The following is a 10662-nucleotide window of genomic DNA, read 5'->3' on the forward strand; positions in this document are numbered from 1 at the left end:
ACGCGTAGGATTGTTGCATGTCTAATAGTATGAGTCATGCACTTGCATTTGTGTGATTGTGATTATTGTATGCCCTAGCAACATCAGGGCCATAGCCTCAACAGACACATCGTGGGTGGCTGGATTGGATACCAAAAATATTGTTACTAAGCATCAGGGCGTCATAGATGTCCATGGGTGAAAATCCATAAACTCGATGGTACTAGAGGATGACTCCAACGTCGAGACCGAGTGGATATATGAGCACGCGAGGGCCGAATACCAGGAAGCCACGTCTCCCATTGTGTCATAGTCAATTGGAAAAGGGTATGGCCTTACTCGCCCAAGGGTAGGGGCAATACTAGGCTGAGTTTCACCAGCTCGTGAATGGGTCCACTATCGACATACCAGATAGGTATTGCCAGACTATTGGCCAGGCGGAGAGTGAGGTTTCTTATGCTCACTTGGATTGTGCAGCTAGGAGAGCAGCAATGCCACTTGGAGTGTACTAAACCCCGATGATTATCCAGAATGAGAACTGTACTGATATATGATGAGGATTGGCATGCTTGAGCTACATCTCACATCGCATGGTCTTATTATGGTCGATAACATTCATATCCTCCACCGCATAGCCTTGGTACGACTGTTTGTATTTATGTACTCATCAACATGATTCCGCATTACTCTGACCTTACATTCTGAGCATGCTTATATTGCGCACACACTTATACCACCCTCTAAGCTTTCTATAAACTTATGCATGATTGATGCGTGCAGGTGATGCCAGGACGCAGCTGTAGCCTCGTCAGAGTTGGAGCGTGTAGTCGAGCTTTTGGAGTTTTCGTTATTTGCATTATCTTGTATTTTCTTTCAGACGCATTGTACTTAAAAGTTTTCTATCATAGTGGATTTTGTGATGGTGTTCTTATGGTTATTGTTCGTAAGTTATGCTTATGGTTATGCTCATTATGAATTAAATTGATATTAGAAATCCCCCTTATAGGATCCCAAGATCGGAACCTGGTAAATAGGTGTTGGGAGCTGAGAATGGGGTCTATGGAGGCTGTCGGTGCCGGATTCAGCGATCGAAAATTTTGTGAGCCCGATTTCTGAGTTCGGGGCATGATAGAAGTTGGTATCAGAGCATAACTTGGGAATAACCGAGAACAACATCACATGTTTGCTATGAGTTTAGGACGATTAGGTTCCGGGTGCGTAACCTTCCGTTTGAGTTCCCTAACGTGCGATTCTCAAGGTTGATTGGTGTCATTGTTCTTTCCTATAGGACATGCCGCCTAGGAGAGCGACCCGAGCGCACCCCGCTCCACCACCTGAGGCTCCAGCTTTACCACCTGCGCCTCCCGTTCCACCGCCAGAGATCCCTGCTCCCCTGCCTGAGGATGACGTTCCTCCACCTAATGCCGGTGCGGATCCGACCATGCCTGTGAGTGCCTCGCAGTTACAGCAGATGTTGCAGGTTGTGACTGCTGCGCTTCAGGGGCAGGGCAGGCACCCAGTTGTTTCTCCAGCCCAAGCCGAGTAGGAGGGCACGAGTGCCCTTCTTCGAGAGTTCAGAAAGCTTGATCCTCCGCATTTCTAGGGTGAGCCAGATCCGACTGCAGCCGAGAGATGGCGCTCCGATGTGGAGAAGATCTTTGAACCATGTCATATACGACCAAGCAGCGAGTCCGGTTGGCAGTATTTCTTTTCCAGGGCGAGGTCGAGCACTGGTGGACCTCTGTTACCTATGTTGCAGGACGTGATTATGTCTGGACATGGGAGGACTTTATCGACCGATTCGAGGAGCAGTACTTTCCTAACCACATTCGTCATCAGAGAGCACTGGAGTTCGAGACTCTGGTGCAGGAGGACATGACCGTGGCACAGTATGTGCCCTGTTTTGTGGCACTATCGAGGTTTGTGCCATATATGGTTGATGATGAGGGGCAGAAGACCCGCCATTTCAAGAACGGCTTACATTACAATTTTCGAGGCCGTGTTATTGGGCATGAGCTCCCGACCTTTCAGGCAGTAGTGCGGAGGGCTCAGATTTACGAGACTGAGTGGGCCGACTCGCAGAGCGATCGAGATCAGAGGAGAGGACAGAATCGGAAGAGGCAGCCCCCTCTAGTAGCTGCCAGCAGCATCGACAACCACAGAGGTACAGGGGCCACCCACCTGCTAGAGCACCAACAACCCCAGTAGCACCTCCAGTGCCACCCCATTAGCCATTTACAGGGGCTTATTTTAGATGTGGTGAGACAGGGCACTGCCTGTCTGAGTGTCATGGCCCTCATTTACAGCAGTCGAGAGGGCCATAGTAGCCTCCAGCACAGCAGCGACCTCAACAATAGCCTCCAGCATAGCAGCGACCCCATCAGTAGCGACCGTAGCCACCTCAGTCGTCGAGGCCCCAGCAGCATCAGAGACAGCAGTACAGGCTGCCGCAGAGGCAACAGCAGCACCAGGGACCTCAGAGGGGACAGGCACCTCCCCAACCAGCTTAGGCTAGGTTCTACGCAGCTCAGAAGGATCCGTAGTCATATGAAGGAGTCATTGAGGGTATTCTTTTCATCTCCACATGTATCGCACGTGTACTGTTTAATTTTGGTGCATCGCATTCATTCATATCCAAGGATTTTTGTCATTCGACTGGATTACCGAAAGAGTCTGCTCGCGAGGGGTTGACCGTTTCGACGCCCTTGGGTAAGACCATAGTATTGGGCCATTTCTGTTCATCTTGTCCGGTTGTAGTCGGTGATATCTTTCTATCCGCCAATTTATTTGTGTTGCCGATGTTAGATTTCGACGTCATCCTAGGCATGGATTGACTTGCCGAGTACCACGCCGTGTTGGACTGTTCCATGAGGACAGTCACATTCTTTATACCCAACTTGCCACAGTTTCAGTTCGTTGCCGAACCTAGAGGAAAGTCATTGTCTTGTTTGATGTCTTGGGCAGTTAGGAGCCCGTTGCCTTATGTATCGATCAGTTGCCGGTGGTTTGTGATTTCCCCGTCTTGTTCTAGGAGATTCCGGGATTGCCACCTCACCGTCATATTGAGTTTCAGATAGATCTTATGTCTGGTACTGCACCTATCTCGAAGGCCCTGTACCGTATGGCACCGATGGAGTTAGGTGAGCTGCAGCAGCAGTTGGATGAGTTACGTGAGTTAGGATTCATTCGTCTGAGCAGTTCACCTTGGGGAGTGTCGGTACTCTTCGTCAGGAAGAAGGATGGTTTGTTGAGGCTCTGCATAGATTATCGCGAGCTTAACCGTGTCACAATCAAGAGCAAGTAGCCGCTCCCAAGGATAGATGATTTGTTTAATCAGCTGCAGGGTGCACAGTTCTTTTCGAAGCGGTTATCATCAGATTTGTGTCCAAGAGGAGGACATCCCGAATACGGCTTTCAGGACACGTTACGGTCATTTTGAGTTTCAGGTCTTGTCCTTCGGACTGGCCAATACACCCGCGATTTTCATACAGTTGATGAATGAGGTCTTCCGTCCATATCTCGATTAGTTTGTGGTTGTCTTCATCGACGATATTCTGATATATTCGAGGACCCGTGAGGACCATATATAGCATCTGGAGATCACTTTGCAGACCCTCAGAGCCCACCAGCTATATGTGAAGTTGGAGAAGTGCGAGTTCTGGTAGGAGGAGGTGAGATTCCTTGGTCACATGGTGATGAGGGAGGGTGTCGCAGTAGACCCCTCGAAGGTTGAAGTAGTACGTCAGTGGGGTCAGCCCACAACTGCATCTGCGATCCGCAGTTTCCTTGGTTTAGCGGGATACTATCGGCGTTTCATTGAGGGCTTCTCCCGTATTGCAGCTCCCTTGACCAGGTTGACTCGGAAGGGCGTAGAGTTTATTTACAGTGACGCCTGTGACCGAGCATTTATGGAGCTGAAGGACCGTCTGACATCCGCTCCTGTCCTCACTCTTCCCTCTGGGAGTGATGGATTTGTTGTATTTACCGATGCCTCACGTATTGGTTTAGGTGTTATCCTGATGCAGCACGGCAGGCCAGTAGCCTTCGCATCTCATCAGCTCAAGGTCCATGAGCTGAAGTACCCCACGCATGATTTGGAGTTGGCCGCAGTCGTCTTCGCACTGAAGGTGTGGAGACACTATCTCTATGGGGTTAGGTTTAAGCTCTTCTCCGACCACAAGAGCTTGAAGTATCTGTTCTCTCAGTCCGAGTTGAACATGAGGCAGAGGTGTTGGATGGAGCTCTTGAAGGACTATGATTTTGATCTCCAGTACCACCCGGGGAAGGCAAACGTGGTGGCGAATGCCCTCATCCGTCAGCCACGAGGCCTGGTGGCGCACAAGATGATTCAAGAGTGGAAGATGCTCGCGGATATAGTAAAGTATGACTTCAAGTTTGGTCTGCAGTCATCTATCGTTTAGCTATCGAGCCTGTCGATTCAACCCTCTTTTGTCACAAGGGTAATCGAGGCTCAGCAGACAGATGAGTCGTTATAGGATTATCGAGCAGAGGTAGCATCTGAGAGTTAGATAGATTGGAAGATTGGTGCTGATGGTGGACTTCGCTTCAGAGGCCGCTTATGTGTCCCGGATATTCCTGAGTTGCGCAGAGATCTTATGACCGAGGCACATCGATCACGGTTTTCTATCCACCCTGGCTCGATGAAGATGTATCGTGATATGAGGCAACAGTATTTTTGGGAAGGGATGAAGCGCCAGATTGCCAGTTTTGTGGCCGAGTGTGACACGTGCCAGCATGTCAAGGCCGATCATCAGAGACCCCCTGGTCTATTGCAACCGTTGAGTGTCCCGACGTGGAAGTGGGAGCACGTATCTATCGATTTTATCATGGGTTTTCCGCGAACTTAGCGTAGTCATGACGCCATCTGGGTTGTCGTGGACCGTCTGATGAAGTCGACAAATTTCTTTGCAATTCGTGCGACTTGGCCTTTAGACTGGCTTGCGTGGTTATTCATTAAGGAGATTGTGATACTGCACAGCGTTCCAGTCTCGATCGTTTCTAATCGAGACCCGAGGTTCACGTCTCAGTTCTGGAGGAGCTTTCAGAGAGCGATGGGCACTGATTTGCAGCTCAGCACTGCGTATCACTCGTAGACCGATGGCCAGACCGAGAGGGTCAACCAAATCCTTGAGGATATACTTCGGGCCTACATGATTAAATTCGTGGGTAGCTGGGATGAGCATTTGCGATTGGTTGAGTTCGCATACAACAACAGCTATCAGGCGACCATTGGCAGACTCCTTTTGAGGCATTGTATGGTAGACCATGCAGATCTCCGAGTTGTTGGACCGAGGTCGGAGAGCGGCGTCTCCTAGGTCCCAAGCTTGTGTAGCAGACGTTAGAGGTTATCGATATCATCAGGCAGAGGATGCGGACAGCTCAGAGCTAGCAGAAGAGTTTTACTGATCACCAGCGTTGTCCCTTAGAGTTTAATGTAGGGGACCACGTGTATCTCAAGGTCTCGCCCATAAAGGACGTAGTTCGATTTGGAGCGAAGGGCAAGCTTGCCCCAAGATTCATAGGACCTTTTGAGATCACTGAGCGCATTGGTGCCATATCCTATCGGCTTGCCTTACCATCTTAGTTGTCTGGCGTCCACAACGTTTTCCACGTCTCTATGTTGAGGAAGTGTGGGTCAGATGTAGTCCCTGTTATCGATTGGCAGCCGTTGGAGGTTCGTGAGGATGCTTCTTACATTGAGCAGCTAGTTCGTATCCTTGATTGGAAGGAGCAGGTCCTCCGAACCAAGGTCATTCTCTTGGTGAAGGTTCAGTGGGGTCACCATTCTGTTAACGAAGTGCCTTGGCCGAGATTCAAGAGTCCTATCCCCATCTCTTTGATGATTGATCATATATTGTATCTTGTATACTGTCTCCGATTTTATATGGCGATGTCTTGTTTCCTCTTCTATTATGAGTTATGTTTTTTTGTGATGATTATGCAAATTTCAAGGACAAAATTTTTATTTGGAGGGGAGAGTTGTAAGACCTGTACCTTAATCCGTATCATTCCGTATGCTTTCACAGTCCTTCCGGTCGAATTTTGATAATTCTCCACTCGTATCTGATGTTTGCGTACGATCCTAAGCCGAGTCCTGCATACCGAAGTTGGCTCGAACCAAAACTTGTATCATAGCGACTGCGCTGTCATCGTGGTTCTAACGCCACAACTTGTGCACCGAACCGATACCCAGGTCAGAAGATGTGGGTTTGTGTTCAATTCAAAGAAAATGCCGTGCCTTGCGAATTTCAAGGGAATCTTTACAAAGCGTCCAACCAATCAATCAATCACTCATGTCAAGTCAAGTCAAGTCACTTCATATCCCAAGTACAACAATCCATACCCTATCCTTACCTATCTCTTACACAAGCTACCCAAAGTCAACTCTCTCTCTCTCTTCCACCCATCCCTTCTTACAACCCATCACTCCACCCATCACCCATCACACCTCACCCATCCTTTTCACCCATCACTTCTCTCTCTTCCTCATTTTTCAAAAATCTCTCCAAGCAACAAACTCTCACACGTCCAAGCTTCTCCCTCCCAAATGCCAAGTGTGGCCCACATTCCTTACTCTCTCATCTCCCATCTCAACCGTTGATCCATCATCTACCACCATCAAAAGAGAAGGGAAGGAGCTAAGGAGGCTAAGGGAGTAAGAAGGAGGCCAAGGGGTGGGTGATTTACTGTTGATTTTCAATTTGATGGCCCACTTGTGATGGGACCCAATCTAATGTATGTGTTGTAGTCATATGAGGGGCCCATAGTGGCGGGGCCCCTCCACTATGCCGATCTCTCTCTCCTTCTCTCTCTCTCTCTCTCTCTCTCTCTCTCTCTCTCTCTTCCCTTTTCCTTGTTGATGGCCCACCTAATATGTGTGTGTGTGGCCCACCATGAAGCATACATTCTATTTAGGCCGTCCACCGAGTGGTCCACATGGTTGTCCGTTTGGACGTGCCTGATCAAAGGAAAACACAAACATTGGATTGATCAAGTGGGCCACGTTCATGTGAGACCCACCTTGATGTGTGGGCCACGTATAGGTGGGACCCACCACAATGATGTGTTTATCTATGCCGTCAGCGTCCCTAGACGCTGGACGTGCTGGTGGTTGACATGGAGTGCGTGTACTGACATGGGTGTGTACTAACAGCTAACAAACAAAAAAAAGAATATTTTAAAGTTTGGGGTGGGCCGCTCATGCGGGCCCCATCTTGATGTATGTATAAAATCCACAACGTCCATTCTATTTTTCAGATCATTTTAGGCGTTGAGCCGAAAAATGAGGCCGATCTGATCATCGGGCGGGCCATAGCATTGGACACAGTGGCCTTACCATCAAAATCCACCCCAACGTTTCTGTACATCAAAACCTGTCCAATATTGGACTCGATGGGATTGTATCGAGCCACAGGGACCAATGGCTGGGATGGATTCATCTAAAGTGGGCCCCACCTATCAAAAACCACCAGATTATTGGTTTTTTAAAAAAAAAGAAAAGAAATGAAGGCAGCAACACCTACTGCTACCGCTGTCAGAGGTGGGCGGACGGGATAGGCCTCACGGCCCCAGTTGTGGGCCCCACTGTGATGCGTTTCGAACATCAACTCCGTGCATTTGCTGTGTCCCCTTTAAATTATGAGATATCCTAAAAATCAGTCATATACGGAACTCAGGTGGGCCATACCAACTAAAATCATCTGAAGACAAGCCTAGAACATATAAAATCACTTGGTGGGGCCTACCTGAAATTTGAATGCAGCTGAAACCTGGTCTGAACCCTCAGCCAAGTGGGACGCACATAATGGGTGGGCTGGATTTGTGAACCACATCATAGTGGGCTCCCTGTCCATGTGACCCAATCAACGGATAGGGTGAAAAATAAATATCACGGTGGGCTCCCTGACCGTGTGACCCTATGAACTGGATGGGTGGCAAATGAACATTCCAGAGGGCCTCATGGCCACGTGACCCTATCAACAGGTTGTATGGCAAATAAACATTACAGTGGGCCCCAGTTTCTCCCCTGGTCCACGCAACCTTATGAACAGTTTGGTTGGAAAATAAATATTATGGTGGGCCCCATGAGTTGTCAATGGGTTGGATGGAACATAAATAACACGGTGGGCCCCAGTTCTCAGTGACCTTATCAACAGTTAGATGGCAAATAAATATTATGGTGGCCCTTGCCAATTTATATTATTTTACATTATAATATGGTATATTATGATATATTATAGTACAAAATATATATATATGGAGGGTGGGCCACGTGCATGGGACCCACCACTGATGTATGGGTTCCTGTTCCACCATTGTAACATCTCAAAAAATTCCGTACAAAGACTCGAGCACTACCTCAACTAGAATTCTCTTAGGACTCAATCCTTTAGAAATTAAACGTGAATTAAATAGCACTAAACTTCATTACTTGTGAAAATTTGCACCAACCATGTTAAATACGACCTGTAAGACCCAAAACCTGTAGAATCGTTAGCACTATGTTACCCTGAAATCTAGGATTCAACGCTAAACCCAGTTGCTCTCGGGAGTACTTGGAAACTTTGTATCGGACCTGGACCGTACGTCGAAAGTCCGATAACGATAAACTTAGACAATTATGACCACCTTGCTGGGATTGACAATCACCTCGAAAATCAAGTCCAAATGATGTCCTGAGACGATTTACATGAGTCCGAAGTGAAGAGTGTGAGAAAGGTGAATTTATTTAGAAATTAAATGTGAATTTAAGTAATCTGAGTCATGTCGCTTGCGCGTCGATTATAAGCATTCTGACCGTTGGATTCTGACCTAAATTTACCCTCGGATCAGGAAAGATGGCCTACACATGTCAAAGTGCTTGTGGCCCTGATCGAGTTTCGGTGACCGTTGAATAGAAATTGGTCCGCCATGAGCGATCTGGAAACCCGATCAGACCGAAAACTTAACTTTCTTAAGATTCAATATTAGTGAGCTTAAGTCCGACCGCATTCAGAAAAAGGACCTCCAGAAACGCTCCATTAAATCGAAATAGGCCCGATTTGGTTATAACCTAAGTATACCTTGGCCCTGGGGCTAATTCCATCAATTTTAGGCCTATATAAAGACCTTAAACCCTCACTCTCAAATTCCATACGAATTTTTCAAACCCTAGCTAAGAAAGAGAGAGAGAGAGGAAAAGAGAGAGAAAGTGAGAGAGAAGTTGGTGAATCATCTTAGAATTCTTTCCAGTTACCCTGCGTACCTAATCCATTGCATCTGAATCGTTATTCCGGCGATTCTAATCTCATTTTTGGGTAAGTCAATTAAACCCTAACCTGTTTTGGAACTTTAAATAGTTTAAATGTTGATGTAGCTAATCTAATTCATGCCTTAGATTACCTATTCGCCGTCGACGAAGACTTATCGTTTAAATCAAATATGTTGCACAATTTCTGGTTTAAGGTGCGGACTATATTCGTATAGGTTATGGTTTTCAATGATTTCAATGTCAGTTAATGATTTATTACTGACGTGGGTGCCATTTCATATGCCAAATGCGATATCTGTTTCGTTTTACGTATATAGAAAATCTATCTTGTAAGTAGTGTGATTCATGTGTTTGTTGAAATGTTTGTATGCATTTGAAATTTGGCATTGTGATTGCCATGATTAATTGTCGTAGGAATATGATTGTTATTTATGCGACAACTCCTTGTCAAAAGGATTTGCCCTACTATGTAATATGGCTGACAATGTGATGTATGTTGCCAAGTGTAGTCTAAGTGCTTGTGAAAATGCCTGAATAAGTTCGTATTTAGTAAGGTGTGAATCATGAGGGAGTTGAGATATAAAATCCCAACTACTTCCCTATATGTATTATTTTCTCCATGAATTTCTTAGTCTAACTATCCATGTTAACTATGTGTTTGATTTCCTTCATGCAAGTTATTAATTTTACTGCCTTACTTATGAATGGATTCTCATTATCTTGCATTTTATAATATGTTTGCTATTATGGTTGAATGTGTATGGGGCCACGTTATGGTCCAGCAATTGGTAACAAGCTTAGAGTTCGTGGCTGGGGTCGCTTTCGTCACGTAGGACGTGTTTGATGAACCCAAGTCGTATTAGGGTTGTCGGCAGTGGTTTGGCCACACGGAGTGTTTGTGCACTTCATGTTGTTCAACGCAACGTGCGCTCGTGCTAGTCGAGTTCGTCAAGTAACCCGATTGTCCCGGTGGATGTTCACCATGTATGAACGCTACTGTTTGAATCCAGGGTACCAAACTTACCAGTGCAATTCCGTTAACCATGGTACCTCGATCCACTAAGACTCATGAGCCGATTATGGTGGTATGGGACACCATGGTCGAGCTGTCGGCCTACGTTGGGGTGACGAGCCTTCCCGTAGTGACCAATGAGCAATCTAGACTCCTGAACCGATTATGGTGGTATGGGACACTATATTCGTGTTTTTGGCCTACATTGATTGGTGACAAGCCCTTTGTAGTGACCTCGAGCATACCTTGATACTGCATTGAGGTGACGAGCCTTATTGTAGCAACTAAGGTATGATTAGGCATGCATTAACTGGTGACGAGCCCTTTGCAGCGACCTAGAACCATAATATCGTATGAGATTGTTTAGGACTGACGACCCTAGAATAGATCACTGTTTGGG

Source organism: Magnolia sinica, chromosome 8 (genome assembly GCF_029962835.1).
Source record: "Magnolia sinica isolate HGM2019 chromosome 8, MsV1, whole genome shotgun sequence".
In the NCBI taxonomy this organism is placed as follows: Eukaryota; Viridiplantae; Streptophyta; class Magnoliopsida; order Magnoliales; family Magnoliaceae; genus Magnolia; species Magnolia sinica.